The 18,141-nt window shown below is 42.1% G+C and overlaps 2 non-coding genes and 1 pseudogene across 2 annotated transcripts; 1 reads left to right on the top strand and 2 right to left on the bottom strand.

Moving 5' to 3' along the window:
* Positions 1–852: 852 nt before the first annotated feature.
* LOC140285306 (U2 spliceosomal RNA) lies at positions 853–1,043 on the bottom strand. Its single transcript, XR_011910400.1, has one exon. It is a non-coding gene; the product is annotated as a U2 spliceosomal RNA (small nuclear RNA).
* A 4,969-nt stretch (positions 1,044–6,012) lies between these two features.
* LOC140285232 (U2 spliceosomal RNA) lies at positions 6,013–6,189 on the top strand (annotated as a pseudogene).
* Positions 6,190–17,711: 11,522 nt separating this feature from the next.
* LOC140285305 (U2 spliceosomal RNA) lies at positions 17,712–17,902 on the bottom strand. The gene has a single exon (XR_011910399.1). It is a non-coding gene; the product is annotated as a U2 spliceosomal RNA (small nuclear RNA).
* Between the last annotated feature and the right edge of the window lie 239 nt (positions 17,903–18,141).

Raw genomic sequence — 18,141 nt, 5'->3', positions numbered from 1 at the left:
CAAACATTCACACCTTTTTGCAGCCGAACACAGTTTTTTTCAGCCGAACTTGGGCATTCGAACCTTTTCATACCCACTTTTTACAAACTATGCTCGGACATTCAAACCTTCTTGTAGCCGAACACATCCACTCCTGCTTTTGATGATGTATGGTTGGGCATTCGAACCTACTTGTTGCCCGCTTTTCATTAATTATGGGTGGACATTCACACCTTGTCGCAGCCAAACACCTCCGCTCCCTGTTTTGATCATGTATGGTTGGACATTCGCACCTTTTCTCACCCGCTTTTTGCAAACTATGGTCGGCCATTCACAGCTTCCTCTCCACCATACTTCTATGGTGGGATATTCACACCCACTTGCATCCGAAGACCTCCGCCCCCACTTTTGTTGATATTTAGTCGGTCATTCGCACCTTACCCACTTTTGGCAAACTATGGCCTTCTTGCAGCCAAAAACCTCTGATCTCGCTTTTGATGATGTAAGGTTGGGCATTCAGACCTTGCTTCACCTGCTTTTCACCAAATATAGTCGGACATTCACACCTTCTTGCAGCCGAACACTTCCGCTCCACCTTTTAGTTTTCTATGGGGCATTCACACCTTTTTTTTCACCGCATTTTATAAAAACACCACAGGAACACCGTATTGAGGCTTTGTTCTGACCGCTCATTCGGTGTCGCGTTTCTTTCAAGCAATTCTCCTGGTTAGCCCGCACTCGGCTCGCTCCCAGAGCCGTGTTAAAGTCTACTTCGCATTCACTCTCTTTTCTCAGCAGACTAAAAGAAAGTTTCATCTTGGGCTCCCTGAAACCTCCATCCTGCACCGCTGTTTGCTTTTTCACAAGAGCAGAGGAGAGCGCACCGTTCCCAGGGGCACTACAGTACCGGGTCGATGCTTGGAGTGAACGGAGCAAGCTCCTTTTTCAACTCCTATTGATACAAATCCATTTAATATGTAGTCCTCGCATAGAGGACACATCAGACATTAAACTGATAAGAACAGATACTACACTTGATCTTAGCCAAAAGGCCGAGAAGCGATAACTGTCCACTGGTTCACGTCCGAGGGCCCTTCCTGGCACAATGCGCACTTGTAGCGGTGTTCTTTTTATGGCCATAGTGTCACTTTGCACCTCGGCCCACCCGCTGCACTGAGCACTCTTCAGCCCTTTTAAATGGTATAACTTTACACTACCGCACGCTCCAGCGAGCACCATTCAAGCAACAACTTTGCACTCCAGCTTCGAACATTGGCACAGTCGCAACAAGTAAGGCGACTCTACTCAGAGAAGTCACTCTGCACAGTAACAAGATTTCTTTTGCACAGACAGAAAGGGCTTCATCCGCAAAGGTAAAGCCTGCCAAAAATAGAAACAACTCATTAGTGCTGCTCAACGTTGTACTTTGCAGTAAAAGAAAGAGCAAATCTAAAGATTCAGGAATCCGAGAATAAGCTTACTTCCATGAGTTCTTCACGATTTCGGATTTTGCTATAAAATGAATTCCTTCACTCAAACTAAATTAAAACTGCTAAACCGCTAATCTGTTACATGCAAGGCAGATGTCAAATTCACCGAAATAGGATCTAAGGGTATTTGGCCAATCGAGCTGTAGCAGCTTCGGTAAAAGAGTATAAGTTGAAGAGTTTGTGAATAAAGGTGTGCGCACACATAGTGAGTTGTAGGAAAATAGGCAGGGAGCAATGCCGGCTGGGGTATAGGTTCTTGTATGTTGTCTGACTGTTTGATTTGAATGTGTTGTGTAAGTGTCCTGTTGAATGTTACATGTTTGGGCTTTGACACGCTTCACTGTGGTTGTTAACTGTGTGGTGTGTCCTGAAATGTTATATGTTTGGGCTGTGTGACATGCTTAATGCTTTTCAGTAGCAACCCACTTATTCATATATAGCAACTGACAACATAAGAAGTCCGGACATACTTTGATAGTAGTTGTAGAAGTATCCTTATTGATAATAGATAAACTAATTCATAGTGATAGAACAGTAGATGAACAGGTGCCTGCACATGTCTCATGAAAATAAAATGGGTGTATGATTGCTGACGGCAGAGCAATACTGCCAAACTTATGAGTTCTTGTGGCAAACTTGATTCAGTGTCTTGACGTGTATACGCTGTTTCGCTGACTTGTCACAAGAAACAAAGTGTGTTTGATAAGATCCGACCATTTTATTACGGGAGGATCAGTATGTATGGATTCTGATGTGACTGATAAACTCATTCGTATCTTAAGCATAATCTAATACGTGAGACAACGCCCTGGCACACAATCAAAAAAAAAAAAAGAGAGAGCGGTTTTGTGTCCCCACAGTCCATAATGTAGAAAAGAGAGAAAAAAGCCTTTCTGATTTGTTGTGTGTGCTCACAGTGCAGAGTGTAGAGAAAAGAGAGAAAAGAAAGCCGTTTTGGTGTCACGGGTGTTGTGACTTACACACACACATTTCTGAATTGAGAAAGGAAATTATTTTAGAGGAAGCACTACAGTTTAGATCCCACATTTGTTGATAGGCATTCATTTAATTTTTCTTTTAATCAGTTTTAAAGTGAATACTAACTGAGAAATGAAAAAGGTGAAGAGTTTAGAAGCTTGGTTCAAGAGCAAAACTTGGTTTATGATCAGCTGAGTCTCTAAACAGAACAGCAAAGGGCTTCATCGAACATTTAAAAAAGATTCAGATTGTTAGAATATCCAGAATTTATAGGAATGGTGGTGATTACTCTTATTTTCTAGAATGGAAATAACTGCACCATGTCTGTTTTATGAATTTAAGGGGCTAAAAAGTTTTGTTCTCGTTTTTCTATGATTAACCGAATGTATGTGAGAGTCCAAACAGACAGAAGGGTTACGGCCGAGCGCTGGACCTTCCAAAAAAGATGAGACAGGCTGGACCCGTGCCATACTAGTTAAGGCCTGCCTGTGGATTACAGGTTCTTTAAACTCTCACACACACAAACTCACACACGTTCGCACACATACACCCATACACACACACATTCTTGAACTTGCTGCAAGATTAAACCTTTGCATTAACTGACTCCAGCAACTCTGAGTCTCATTGAGAGACTTTTCTCAACAATTGGGTCCTCAAACCAGATCTCAAAGTTTTTTCCGCTGTCCAGGGTCGGAGCTGAAACCGTGCACGGGGGAGTCCAGTACTCCTAATGAAAGACCCCCTGCTGAATTGCGGTAATTAGGGGCCAGTGTCCACTGAAAGGGGAAAAAGGGACGAGATCGTACTTTTGAATCAATGGCCAGAAGCCATTGGCAGTGCAGGCATCAACAATAATGGTGTTATTTCACCCATTAACACTTAAGGTACCTCATGCAGTGGCTGTGATATGGTTACTTAACAAAATATCTTTACCAGACATCTCTCCTACATAACAGTTCTTCTTTCACAGCCACACCTTGTTGTCGAGAGATGTGCTACACTTAATCCATCCACACTGCTACCTACCCCACAGATGGAAAGCCTCATGATTGCATGTCAGAAATAACCATCAGTGTTTTACCCAGGCCAGACTTAACTGATATACATTATGAAAATGCAGAAATAACTATATTTATTCAACAGATCAAGGAAAAAAACCCTGATGGCACAAATGCTACAGGATTTGCAGTAGTAACAGAAACTGAAGTTTTCTTAAAACAACCACTACCAAAAAATTACTCTGTTCAAGCAGTCGAATTGGTAGCTTTAACTGAAGCTTGTAAATTAAATAACAAAAAGGTTGTTAACGTTTACACTGACAGTCAGTATGCCTTCTCAACTGTACATGTGTTAACACAGCATTGGAAAAACAGGTATGTTGACATCCACAGCTAAATGTATAAACTACAAATATTTTAGCATTATTAGATGTTATTCAATTGCCATCTACAATAGACTCGTATGAATGACCGGAAGGAAAACCATACTGCCAAAGAATTTGTTTAAATATGCTGCAGTATTGAGCCACGGACCATGTCATGTCTCAACAGGAGGGATGGAAGCAATAATGAACCAGGTTTTTACAGCATATGGTTTTACTAATTATTAAAAACATTTTTTTAGAATAAATAAATGAATAAAGTTTTGTCTAGCAGGTCAAATATGTGCAAAATACATTCCACAGGGCAATCTAAGACCAAAACGAAGATAATTCCCTAAGCCAGTGTATCTTTTTCAACATATTTGTTTGGATTTCATTATTTCATTATTTTGTAGATTTCATTGAACTAAATTAATGTTAAGGGAAACGATTCTGCTCAGTGACAACAGAGGTTTTTACCAAATGGTCTGAAATATTTCCATGTGCACAAGCAGATGCACTCTCAGTAGCAAAATCACGCGTAAAATAACTCATTTCTAGATTTGAAATTCCTGAAAAGATCTTCAGTGATAATTTGACACACTTTGTAAACAATGTCATCTCACTGATGGCAAAGAACTTAAAATAGACCTTAGAAACCACTGTGATATAGAAGGTTTCGCTAACACATTGGAATTGTTTTACTATTTACATATGCATGTGCAGTGAAGAATTGCTTGCTGCTGATAAATGCAAAGAAGAACAGCTTACACATAAATGCTCACATATAGGCTGCTGAATGCAATGAAGACCTGCGTATCCAGTAAAGTTCAATGTCAATGTGTAATATCCAATTAGGATTTGCAAAACAGTGAAGTTAAACAATGAATGGGTCCATAGTCGGTATGAGAAGACTACAGGAATATTTACCTGGGTGTACGTTCAAATTATTGTAAATTATTGTTTGTTTGTTTGTTAGTATGTATATGAATGTTATGTGTATAAACTGTGTTGAGTTGTAGTTACTCAGTAGTGTCTCAGTGAAACAACCGACGGGGGAAGCCTTGCGGTGACAACAAAAGCAGTGTTTTACTGATCAGTCAAGTTGCTCCACTGTACTCCATACAAACTGGTTGGCTACTGAAGGGATAGAAAATGGGGAATACTTGTTTTAAAGCAAACAAGGAATTAGATGGGAAAAATACATGTTTTAACGGGACCCAGACAATATTAAATACTCAGACAGATGGGAGAAGAAGTGTAGTTTTGTAGGAAATCACAAAATTATTACATAAAATGAGTGAAATCAATTGAAGAATGCCTTTCTGGAGAGCTGTTTACCACAGATGAGCAGCTTTGCGACCAAGCACATTGTAGATCGCTTTACTGCCAAAATGATCTAGTTTAATGGATTGGTTTAGACATTTATAACAGCATTTTAAGAACAAAGAGAGAAACAAAAAGGGACAACGCTTCATGGTGGAAGGTGATGTATAAATAACTGTGTATATGATGAAGGAGAGACCATTTGAGCAGCACAGCCATTTCGCAGCACAGGGACAGCAGTTCAAGTTAAAGGATCTCCCATGTGGTATCACCTGTCACACTGTCAAGGCATCAAAAGAAGAAAAAATCACCAAACTCAAGGACAAAGAGACGAAGACTCCGGTGAACGAAGAGAGAGGACTTACAAACCAGAAATACAAAAGGATGCTCGATATCAAGATCCAGAAGAAGAGGCTAACAATGCCACGAACACTTACGATGCTGGGAATGATGCCAGCAATGAACAGAGAAGAAGATTCAGTGTCATCAATCTGCAACACGTGCCTCTAATGAGGGGGTGAATATAGAATCCTCAACGATTACAACGTCTCTGGGAACTGTGACAACAACAAGGTTTAAACCATTTTGATATATATTGTAACCTATTGGCTAAGGAATAGTGCTGAAAATGAGGTAAATCTAATCCACCACTGTCCTTGGTCTTCTGTAGGGTTTTTAAACTAATACGTGGTGGTTTGTTTTTCCACAGAAATTTGGAGATGCATGAATCTAGTGACTTAAACCAAGTAGCAGATAGTTTTATGGGGATCATTGAGAACAAATAGTTAACTTTTGGTAGTATCATCATTTTAATGGTTGTAACTCTCCCCATAAGTGATATAGGTAAGGACTTCCAACGAGAGAGATCGTCCTCTACTCTCTTTACTAATTGCACATAATCCATCTGTACTTATCAGTTTAATATGTGATATGTCTATGCAAGGACTACATATTAAATGGATTTTTATCAATAGGAGTTGAAAAAGGAGCTTGCTCCGTTCACTCCAAGCATCGACCCGGTACTGCAGTGCCGCTGGGAACGGTGCGCTCTCCTCTGCTGTTGTGAAAAAGCTAACAGCGGTGCAGGATGGAAGTTTCTTTTAGTCTGCTGAGAAAAGAGAGTGAATGCGAAGTAGACTTTAACACGGCTCTGGGAGCGAGCCGAGTGCGGGCTAACCAGGAGAAATGCTTGAAAGAAACGCGACACCGAATGAGCGGTCAGAACAAAGCCTCAATACGGTGTTCCTGTGGTGTTTTTATAAAATGCGGTGAAAATAAAGGTGTGAATGCCCCATAGAAAACTAAAAGGTGGAGCGGAAGTGTTCGGCTGCAAGAAGGTGTGAATGTCCGACTATATTTGGTGAAAAGCAGGTGAAGCAAGGTCTGAATGCCCAACCTTACATCATCAAAAGCGAGATCAGAGGTTTTTGGCTGCAAGAAGGCCATAGTTTGCCAAAAGCGGGTAAGGTGCGAATGACCGACTAAATATCAACAAAAGTGGGGGCGGAGGTCTTCGGATGCAAGTGGGTGTGAATATCCCACCATACAAGTATGGTGGAGAGGAAGCTGTGAATGGCCGACCATAGTTTGCAAAAAGCGGGTGAGAAAAGGTGCGAATGTCCAACCATACATGATCGAAACAGGGTGTTTGGCTGCGACAAGGTGTGAATGTCCACCCATAATTAATGAAAAGCGGGCAACAAGTAGGTTCGAATGCCATACCATACATCATCAAAAGCAGGAGTGGATGTGTTCGGCTACAAGAAGGTTTGAATGTCCGAGCATAGTTTGTAAAAAGCGGGTAAGAAAAGGTTCGAATGCCCGAACATACACCATCAAAAGAGGGAGCGGAGGTGTTCCGCTGTAAGACGGTGTGAATGTCCGACCATAGTTGGTAAAAAGTGGGTATGAAAAGGTGCGAATGCCCAAATTCGGCTGCAAAAAACTGTGTTCGGCTGCAAAAAGGTGTGAATGTTCGACTAAAGTTTGTAAAAAGCGGGTAAGACAAGGTGCGAATGCCTGACAATGTATGATCAAAAGCGGGAGCGGAGGTGTTCAGCTGCAAGAAGGTCTAAATGTCCATAATTAATTGCTAGAAAACATGAAAGAAAATTTTCGAAAATCAATCCGCACATGATCATAAGTGGGAGAGGAGGTGTTCAGCTGCAAGAAGGTGTGAATATCCTACCATAATTGCTGAAAAATGTGTTAGAAACGGTAAGAATCCCGGACCATACCTCATCAAAAGCTAGAGAGGTGGTGTTCGGCTACAAGTAGGTGTGAATGTCTGACTAAAGTTCAAATATATTAACAAAAGCGGGAGGAGAGGTCTTTGGATGAGTGGTTGAGAATTTCCAACCATAATCTATAAAATGCGGTGAAAAAAAAGGTGTGATAGAAACCTAAAAGGTGGAGCGGAAGTGTTCGGCTGCAAGAAGGTGTGAATGTCCATCTATAGTTGGTGAAAAGCAGGAAAAGCAAGGTCTGAATGCCCAATCTTACATCATCAAAAGCGAGATCAGAGGTGTTTGGCGGCAAGAAAACGGGTAAGGTGTGAATGACCGACTAAATATCAACAAAAGTGGGGGCGGAGATCTTCGGATGCAAGTGGGTGTGAATATCCCACCATACAAGTATGGTGGAGAGGAAGCTGTGAATGGCCGACCATAGTTTGCAAAAAGCGGGTGAGAAAAGGTGCGAATGTCCAACCATACATGATCAAAACAGGGAGCGGAGGTGTTTGGCTGTGACAAGGTGTGAATGTCCACCCATAATTAATGAAAAGCGGGCAACAAGTAGGTTCGAATGCCCAACCATACATCAACAAAAGCAGGAGTGGATGTGTTTGGCTACAAGAAGGTTTGAATGTCCGAGCATAGTTTGTAAAAAGCGGGTAAGAAAAGGTGCGAATGCCCGAACATACACCATCAAAAGAGGGAGCGGAGGTGTTACACTTGAAAGACGGTGTGAATGTCCGACCATAGTTGGTAAAAAGTGGGTAAGAAAAGGTTCGAATGCCCGAATATATACCATCAAAAGCGGAAGCGGAGGTGTTCGGCTGCAAGAAGGTGTGAAAGTCCGACCATGGTTTGTAAAAAGCGGGTAAGAAAAGGTGCGAATGCCCGACAATGTATGATCAAAAGAGGGAACGGAGGTTTTCGGCTGCAAGAAGGTCTAAATGTCCAACCATAATTTGTAAAAACCGGGGAAGAAAAGGCTCGGAAGCCCGACTATACACCATCAAAAGCGGGAACGGAGGTTTTCGGCTACAAGAAGGTTTGAATGTACGACCATAGTTTGTAAAAAGCGGGTAAGAAAAGGTGCGAATGCCTGAACATACACCATCAAAAGAGGGAGCGGAGGTGTTACACTTGAAAGACGGTGTGAATGTCCGACCATAGTTGGTAAAAAGTGGGTAAGAAAAGGTTCGAATGCCCGAATATATACCATCAAAAGCGGAAGCGGAGGTGTTCGGCTGCAAGAAGGTGTGAACGTCCGACCAAAGTTTGTAAAAAGCAGTTAAGAAAAGGTTCGAATATCCAACCAAACATAATCAAAAGTGGGAGCAGAGCTGTTCGACTGCAAGTAGGTGTGAATATCCACCCATAATTCCTGAAAAATGGGTAAGAAAAGGTGCGAATGCCCAACCATACATCATCAAAAGAAGAAGTGGATGTGTTCTGCTACAAGAAGGTTTGAATGTCCAACCATAGTTTGTAAAAAGCGTGTAAGAAAAAGTTCGATTGCCCGAACATACACCATCAAAAGAGGGAGCGGAGGTGTTCCGCTGTAAGATGCTGCGAATGTCCGACCATAGTTGGTAAAAAGCGGGTAAGAAAAGGTTAAAAAACCGGACTGTACACAATCAATAGCGGGAGCGGAGTTGTTCGGCTACAAGAAGGTGTGAAAGTCCGACCATGGTTTGTAAAAAGCGGGTAAGACAAGGTGCGAATGCCCGACAATGTATGATCAAAAGAGGGAGCGGAGTTGTTCGGCTGCAAGGTCTGAATTTCCAACCATAATTTGTAAACACCGTTGAAGAAAAGGCTCGAAAGCCCGACTATACACCATCAAAAGCGGGAGCGGAGGTGTTCAGCTGCAAGAAGGTCTGAATGTCCACCAATAATTACTGAAAAATGGGTAAGAAAAGGTGTGAATGCCCAACTATACATCATCACAAGCAGAAGTGGATGTGTTCGGCCACAAGAAGGTTTAAATGTCCGACCATAGTTTGTAAAAGGCGGGTAAGAAAAGGTTCGAATGCCCGAACATACACAATCAAAAGAGGGAGCGGAGGTGTTTCACTGCAAGAAGGTGTGAATGTCCGAGCATAGTTTGTAAAAAGTGGGTAAGAAAAGGTTCGAATGCCAGAACATACACCATCAAAAGAGGGAGCGGAGGTGTTCCGCTGTAAGAAGGTGTGAATGTCCGACCATAGTTGGTAAAAAGCGGGTAAGAAAAGGCTAAAATACCCAACTCTACACAATCAATAGCGGGAGCGGAGTTGTTCGGCTAAAAGAAGGTATGAAAGTCCGACCATGGTTTGTAAAAAGCGGGTAAGAAAAGGTTCGAATGCCAAAATATACACCATCAAAAGCGGAAGCCGAGTTGTTCGGCTGCAAGTAGGTGTGAATGTCAGATCATAATTTGTAAAAAGCTGATGAGAAAGGTGTGAATGACCGACAATAATTGCTGAAAAATGTGTTAGAAAAGGTAAGAATGCCGGACCATTCATCATCAAAAGCCGGAGAAGAGGTGTTCGGCTGCAAGAAGCTGTGAATGTCCAGCCATAATAACTCAAAAACGGGTAAGAAAAGGTAGTATTGCCAGACCATAAATGATCAAAACAGGGAGCGGAGGTGTTCCGCTGTAAGAAGGTGTGAATGTCCCACCATAATTGGTAAAAAGCGGGTAAGAAAAGGTTAAAATACCCGACTGTACACAATCAATAGCGGGAAGGGATGTGTTCGGCTACAAGAAGGTGTGAAAGTCCGACCATGTTTTGTAAAAAGCGGGTAAGAAAAGGTGCGAATGCCCGACAATGTATGATCAAAAGAGGGAGCGGAGGTTTTCGGCTGCAAGAAGGTCTGAATGTCCAACCATAATTTGTAAAAACCGGGGAAGAAAAGGCTCGAAAGCCCAACTATACACCATCAAAAGCGGGAGCAGAGGTGTTCAGCTGCAAGAAGGTCTCAATGTCCATCAATAATTGCTAGAAAACATGAAAGAAAATTTTTCGAATATCAAACCGCACATGATCATATGCGGGAGAGGAGGTGTTCAGCTGTAAGATGGTGTGAATGTCCATCCATAATTCCTGAAAAATGGGTAAAAAAAGGTGCGAATGCCCAACCATACAACATCAAAAGCAGGTGTGAATGTCATCATAATTTGCAAAAACCTGATGAGAAATGGTGAGAATGCCCGACTATACACCATCAAATGCGGGAGCGGAGGTGTTCGGCTGTGAGTAGGTGTGAATGTCCGACCATACTTGCTGAAAAATATGACAAAGCAGTTTTCACTTGGTTTGAGTGAAGGAATTCATTTTATATCAAAATCCGAAATTGTGTAGAACTCGTGGAAATAAGTTTATTCTCGGATTCCTAAAGGTTTAGTGTTGTTCTTTGGTATACTGCAAAGTAATACTTTCTATTTTGTTGAAACCCATTCAGACATGGATAAATATGAAGGACAAAGCAGTTTTAACTTGGTTTGAGTGAAGGAATTCATTTTATATCAAAATCCGAAATTGTGTAGAACTGGTGATAAGAAGCTTATTCTCGGATTCCTAAAGGTTTAGTGTTGTTCTTTGGTATACTGTAAAGTAATACTTTCTTTTTTGTTGAAACCTATTCAGACACGGATAAATATTAAGGACAAAGCAGTTTTAACTTGGTTTGAGTGAAGGAATTCATTTTATGTCAAAATCCGAAATTGTGTAGAACTGGCGATAAGAAGCTTATTCTCGGATTCCTAAAGGTTTAGTGTTGTTCTTTGGTATACTGCAAAGTAATACTTTCTTTTTTGTTGAAACCTATTCAGACATGGATAAATATTAAGGACAAAGCAGTTTTAACTTGGTTTGAGTGAAGGAATTCATTTTATATCAAAATCCGAAATTGTGTAGAACTGGTGATAAGAAGCTTATTCTCGGATTCCTAAAGGTTTAGTGTTGTTCTTTGGTATACTGCAAATTAATACTTTCTTTTTTGTTGAAACCTATTCAGACATGGATAAATATGAAGGACAAAGCAGTTTTAACTTGGTTTGAGTGAAGGAATTCATTTTATATCAAAATCCGAAATTGTGTAGAACTGGTGATAAGAAGCTTATTCTCGGATTCCTGAAAAGGTTTAGAGTTGTTCTTTCCTATCCTGCAAAGTACAACGTTCTTTTTTGTTTAAAGCTATTATGACATGGATAAATATGAAGGACAAAGCAGTTTTAACTTAATCGGTTTCAACAAAATAGAAAGTATTACTTTGCAGTATACTAAAGAACAACACTAAACCTTTAGGAATCCGAGAATAAACTTATTTCCACGAGTTCTACACAATTTCGGATTTTGATATAAAATGAATTCCTTCACTCAAACCAAGTTAAAACTGCTTTGTCCTTGATATTTATCCATGTCTGAATCGGTTTCAACAAAATAAAAAGTATTACTTTGCAGTATACCAAAGAACAACACTAAACTTTTAGGAATCCGAGAATAAACTTATTTCCACGAGTTCTACACAATTTCGGATTTTGATATAAAATGAAATCCTTCACTCAAACCAAGTGAAAACTGCTTTGTCATATTTTTCAGCAAGTATGGTCGGACATTCACACCTACTCACAGCCGAACACCTCCGCTCCCGCATTTGATGGTGTATAGTCGGGCATTCTCACCATTTCTCATCAGGTTTTTGCAAATTATGATCTGACATTCACACCTGCTTTTGATGATGTATGGTTGGGCATTCGCACCTTTTTTTTTTTACCCATTTTTGAGGAATTATGGGTGGACATTCACACCTTCTTGCAGCTAAACACCTCCGCTCCCACTTATGATCATGTGCGGTTTGATATTCGAAAATTTTCTTTCATGTTTTCTAGCAATTATTGATGGACATTCAGACCTTCTTGCAGCTGAACCCCTCTGCTCCCGCTTTTGATGGTGTATAGTCGGGCTTTCAAGCCTTTTCTTCCCCGGTTTTTACAAATTATGGTTGGACATTCAGACCTTCTTTTAGCCGAAAACCTCCGCTCCCTCTTTTGATCATACATTGTCGGGCATTCGCACCTTTTCTTACCCGCTTTTTACAAAACATGGTCGGACTTTCACACCTTCTTGTAGCCGAACACATTCGCTCCCGCTATTGATTGTGTGCAGTCGGGTATTTTAACCTTTTCTTACCAACTTTTTACCAACTACGGTCGGACATTCACACCTTCTTATGGCGGAACACCTCCACTCCCTCTTTTGATGGTGTATGTTTGGGCATTCGAACCTTTTCTTACCCGCTTTTTACAAACTATGGTCGGACATTCAAACCTTCTTGTAGCCGAACACATCCAGTTCTGCTTTTGAGGATGTATGGTCGGACTTTCACACCTTTTAGTAGCCAAACAACTCCGCTCCCGCTATTGATTGTGTACAGTCGGGTATTTTAACCTTTTCTTACCCGCTTTTTACCAATTATGGTCGGACATTCACACCTTCTTACAGCGGAACACCTCCGCTCCCTGTTTTGATCATTTATGGTCTGGCAATACTACCTTTTCTTACCCGTTTTTGAGTAATTATGGCTGGACATTCACAGCTTCTTGCATCCGAACACCTCTTCTCTGCTTTTGATGATGAATAGTCCGGCATTCTTACCTTTTCTAACACATTTTTCAGTAATTATTGTCGGTCATTCACACCTTTCTCATCAGCTTTTTGCAAATTATGATCTGACATTCACACCTACTTGAAGCCGAACACCTCGGCTTCCGTTTTTGATGGTGTATATTTTGGCATTCGAACCTTTTCTTACCCACTTTTTACAAACTATGCTCGGACATTCACACCTTCTTGCAGCGAAACCCCTCCGCTCCCTCTTTTGATTGTGTATGTTCGGGCATTCGAACCTTTTCTTACCCGCTTTTTACAAACTATGGTCGGACATTCAAACCTTCTTGTGGCCGAACACATCCACTTCTGCTTTTTATGATGTATAGTTGGGCATTCACACCTTTTATTACCCATTTTTCAGTAATTATTTGTTGGAAATTCAGACCTTGCAGCCGAACACCTCCGCTCCCTCTTTTGATCATACATTGTCGGGCATTCGCACCTTGTCTTACCCGCGTTTTACAAACCATGGTCGGACTTTCACACCTTCTTGTAGCCGAACAACTCCGCTCCCGCTATTGATTGTGTACAGTCCGGTTTTTTAACCTTTTCTTACCCGCTTTTTACCAACTATGGTCGGACATTCGCAGCATCTTACAGCGGAACACCTCCGCTCCCTCTTTTGATGGTGTATGTTCGGGCAATCGAACTTTTTCTTACACGCTTTTTACAAACTATGGTTGGACATTCAAACCTTCTTGTAGCAGAACACATCCACTTCTTCTTTTGATGATGTATGGTTGGGCATTCGCACCTTTTCTTACCCATTTTTCAGGAATTATGGGTGGATATTCACACCTACTTGCAGTCGAACAGCTCTGCTCCCACTTTTGATTACGTTTGGTTGGATATTCGAACCTTTTCTTAACTGCTTTTTACAAACTTTGGTCGGACGTTCACACCCTCTTGCAGCCGAACACCTCCGTTTCCGCATTTGATGGTATATATTCGGGCAGTCGAACCTTTTCTTACCCGCTTTTTACCAACTATGGTTGGACATTCACACCTTCTTACAGCGGAAAACCTCCGCTCCCTCTTTTGATGGTGTATGTTCTGGCATTCGAACCTTTTCTTACCCACTTTTTACAAACTATGCTCGGACATTCACACCTTCTTGCAGCGAAACACCTCCGCTCCCTCTTTTGATTGTGTATGTTCGGGCATTTAAACCTTTTCTTACCCGCCTTTTACAAACTATGGTCGGACATTCAAACCTTCTTGTGGCCGCACACATCCACTTCTGCTTGTGATGATGTATAGTTGGGCATTCACACCTTTTCTTACCCATTTCTCAGTAATTATTGGTGGACATTCAGACCTTCTTGCAGCTGAACACCTCTGCTCCCGCTTTTGATGGTGTATAGTCGGGCTTTCGAGGCTTTTCTTCAACGGTGTTTACAAATTATGGTTGGAAATTCAGACCTTGCAGCCGAACACCTCCGCTCCCTCTTTTGATCATACATTGTCGGGCATTCGCACCTTGTCTTACCCGCGTTTTACAAACCATGGTCGGACTTTCACACCTTCTTGTAGCCGAACAACTCCGCTCCCGCTATTGATTGTGTACAGTCGGGTATTTTAACCTTTTCTTACCCGCTTTTTACCAATTATGGTCGGACATTCACACCGTCTTACAGCGGAACACCTCCGCTCCCAATTTTGATGGTGTATGTTCGAGCATTCGAACTTTTTCTTACCCACTTTTTACAAGCTATGGTCGGACATTCAAACCTTCTTGTAGCAGAACACATCCACTTCTTCTTTTGATGATGTATGGTTGGGCATTCGCACCTTTTCTTACCCATTTTTCAGGAATTATGGGTGGAAATTCACACCTACTTGCAGTCGAACAGCTCTGCTCCCACTTTTGATTATGTTTGGTTGGATATTCGAACCTTTTCTTAACTGCTTTTTACAAACTTTGGTCGGACGTTCACACCTTCTTGCAGCCGAACACCTCCGCTTCCGCTTATGATGGTATATATTCGGGCATTCGAACCTTTTCTTACCCGCTTTTTACCAACTATGGTCGGACATTCGCACCATCTTACAGCGGAACACCTCCGCTCCCTCTTTTGATGGTGTATTTTCGGGCATTCGCACCTTTTCTTACCCGCTTTTTACAAACTATGGTTGGACATTCAAACCTTCTTGTAGCCGAAAACCTCCACTCCCTCTTTTGATCATACATTGTCGGGCATTCGCACCTTTTCTTACCCGCTTTTTACAAACTATGCTCGGACATTCAAACCTTCTTGTAGCCAAACACATCCACTCCTGCTTTTGTTGATGTATGGTTGGGCATTCGAACCTACTTGTTGCCCGCTTTTCATTAATTATGGGTGGACATTCAGACCTACTTGCAGCCGAACACCTCGGCTTCCGCTTTTGATGGTGTATATTTTTGCATTCGAACCTTTTCTTACCCGCTTTTTACAAACCATGGTCGGACTTTCACACCTTCTTTTAGCCGAACAACTCCGCTCCCGCTATTGATTGTGTAGAGTCGGGTATTTTAACCTTTTCTTACCCGCTTTTTACCAACTATGGTTGGACATTCACACCTTCTTACAGCGGAACACCTCCGCTCCCTCTTTTGATGGTGTATGTTCGGGCATTCGAACCTTTTCTTACCCGCTTTTTACAAACTATGCTCGGACATTCACACCTTCTTGCAGCGAAACACCTCCGCTCCCTCTTTTGATTGTGTATGTTCGGGCATTCAAACCTTTTCTTACCCGCCTTTTACAAACTATGGTCGGACATTCAAACCTTCTTGTGGCCGAACACATCCACTTCTGCTTTTGATGATGTATAGTTGGGCATTCACACCTCTTCTTACCCATTTTTCAGTAATTATTGGTGGACATTCAGACCTTCTTGCAGCTGAACACCTCTGCTCCCGCTTTTGATGGTGTATAGTCGGGCTTTCGAGGCTTTTCTTCAACGGTGTTTACAAATTATGGTTGGAAATTCAGACCTTGCAGCCGAACACCTCCGCTCCCTCTTTTGATCATACATTGTCGGACATTCGCACCTTGTCTTACCCGCGTTTTACAAACCATGGTCGGACATTCACAGCTTCCTCTCCACCATACTTGTATGGTGGGATATTCACACCCACTTGCATCCGAAGACCTCCGCCCCCACTTTTGTTGATATTTAGTCGGTCGTTCACACCTTACCCGTTTTCTTGCCGCCAAACACCTCTGATCTCGCTTTTGATGATGTAAGATTGGGCATTCAGACCTTGCTTTTCCTGCTTTTCACCAACTATAGACGGACATTCACACCTTCTTGCAGCCGAACACTTCCGCTCCACCTTTTAGGTTTCTATCACACCTTTTTTTTCACCGCATTTTATAGATTATGGTTGGAAATTCTCAACCACTCATCCGAAGACCTCTCCTCCTGCTTTTGTTAATATATTTGAACTTTAGTCAGACATTCACACCTACTTGCAGCCGAACACCACCTCTCTAGCTTTTGATGATGTATGGTCTTACCGTTTCTAACACATTTTTCAGCAATTATGGTAGGACATTCACACCTTCTTGCAGCTGAACACCTCCTCTCCCACTTATGATCATGTGCAGATTGATTTTCGAAAATTTTCTTTCATGTTTTCTAGCAATTAATGATGGACATTTAGACCTTCTTGCAGCTGAACACCTCCGCTCCCGCTTTTGATCATACATTGTCAGGCATTCGAACCTTGTCTTACAAACTTTAGTCAAACATTCACACCTTTTTGCAGCCGAACACAGTTTTTTTCAGCCGAACTTGGGCATTCGAACCTTTTCATACCCACTTTTTACCAACTATGGTCGGACATTCAAACCTTCTTGTAGCCGAACACATCCAGTCCTGCTTTTGATGATGTATGTTCAGGCATTCGAACCTTTTCTTACCAGCTTTTTACAAACTATGCTCGGACATTCAAACCTTCTTGTAGCCGAACACATCCACTCCTGCTTTTGATGATGTATGGTTGGGCATTCGAACCTACTTGTTGCCCGCTTTTCATTAATTATGGGTGGACATTCACACCTTGTCGCAGCCAAACACCTCCGCTCCCTGTTTTGATCATGTATGGTTGGACATTCGCACCTTTTCTCACCCGCTTTTTGCAAACTATGGTCGGCCATTCACAGCTTCCTCTCCACCATACTTCTATGGTGGGATATTCACACCCACTTGCATCCGAAGACCTCCGCCCCCACTTTTGTTGATATTTAGTCGGTCATTCGCACCTTACCCACTTTTGGCAAACTATGGCCTTCTTGCAGCCAAAAACCTCTGATCTCGCTTTTGATGATGTAAGGTTGGGCATTCAGACCTTGCTTCACCTGCTTTTCACCAAATATAGTCGGACATTCACACCTTCTTGCAGCCGAACACTTCCGCTCCACCTTTTAGTTTTCTATGGGGCATTCACACCTTTTTTTTCACCGCATTTTATAAAAACACCACAGGAACACCGTATTGAGGCTTTGTTCTGACCGCTCATTCGGTGTCGCGTTTCTTTCAAGCAATTCTCCTGGTTAGCCCGCACTCGGCTCGCTCCCAGAGCCGTGTTAAAGTCTACTTCGCATTCACTCTCTTTTCTCAGCAGACTAAAAGAAAGTTTCATCTTGGGCTCCCTGAAACCTCCATCCTGCACCGCTGTTTGCTTTTTCACAAGAGCAGAGGAGAGCGCACCGTTCCCAGGGGCACTACAGTACCGGGTCGATGCTTGGAGTGAACGGAGCAAGCTCCTTTTTCAACTCCTATTGATACAAATCCATTTAATATGTAGTCCTCGCATAGAGGACACATCAGACATTAAACTGATAAGAACAGATACTACACTTGATCTTAGCCAAAAGGCCGAGAAGCGATAACTGTCCACTGGTTCACGTCCGAGGGCCCTTCCTGGCACAATGCGCACTTGTAGCGGTGTTATTTTTATGGCCATAGTGTCACTTTGCACCTCGGCCCACCCGCTGCACTGAGCACTCTTCAGCCCTTTTAAATGGTATAACTTTACACTACCGCACGCTCCAGCGAGCACCATTCAAGCAACAACTTTGCACTCCAGCTTCGAACATTGGCACAGTCGCAACAAGTAAGGCGACTCT

Source organism: Leuresthes tenuis, unplaced genomic scaffold (genome assembly GCF_036924035.1).
Source record: "Leuresthes tenuis unplaced genomic scaffold, fLeuTen1.0.hap1 SCAF_34, whole genome shotgun sequence".
NCBI classification, from domain to species: Eukaryota; Metazoa; Chordata; class Actinopteri; order Atheriniformes; family Atherinopsidae; genus Leuresthes; species Leuresthes tenuis.
The sequence above is the reverse complement of the archived record's forward strand: the minus strand, read 5'-3'. Positions and strand labels throughout refer to the sequence as shown.